This window comes from Vespa velutina, chromosome 15 (genome assembly GCF_912470025.1).
Source record: "Vespa velutina chromosome 15, iVesVel2.1, whole genome shotgun sequence".
Lineage (NCBI taxonomy): Eukaryota > Metazoa > Arthropoda > Insecta > Hymenoptera > Vespidae > Vespa > Vespa velutina.
Window position 1 is genome coordinate 667,501 of NC_062202.1, and position 331 is coordinate 667,831.

The following is a 331-nucleotide window of genomic DNA, read 5'->3' on the forward strand; positions in this document are numbered from 1 at the left end:
TTTAGAACTAGTTGATATCCTCTGACGAAGACATTTCGTCACTTGGCTGATGTCATTAGATTGCATTAGCGCAACACTTTTGATCACCGTTTCGATATAGTAATTTTGTTCGAGGTCATTTCACTTTGATAATTCACAAGATCGTTTTATCGATACTTGCTTGTCCGTCATTGATATTGATTATTTTTCAAAGAGAATCGAATGAGCGTCGTTTGATTGAACGAAGCGCTGATGAGATAAAAAAGGACGCGCAAAACGTACAACGAGAAAGAGAGAGAGAGAGAGAGAGAGAGAGAGAGAGAAAGAGAGACAAGTTGAAAATCAAAAGGAA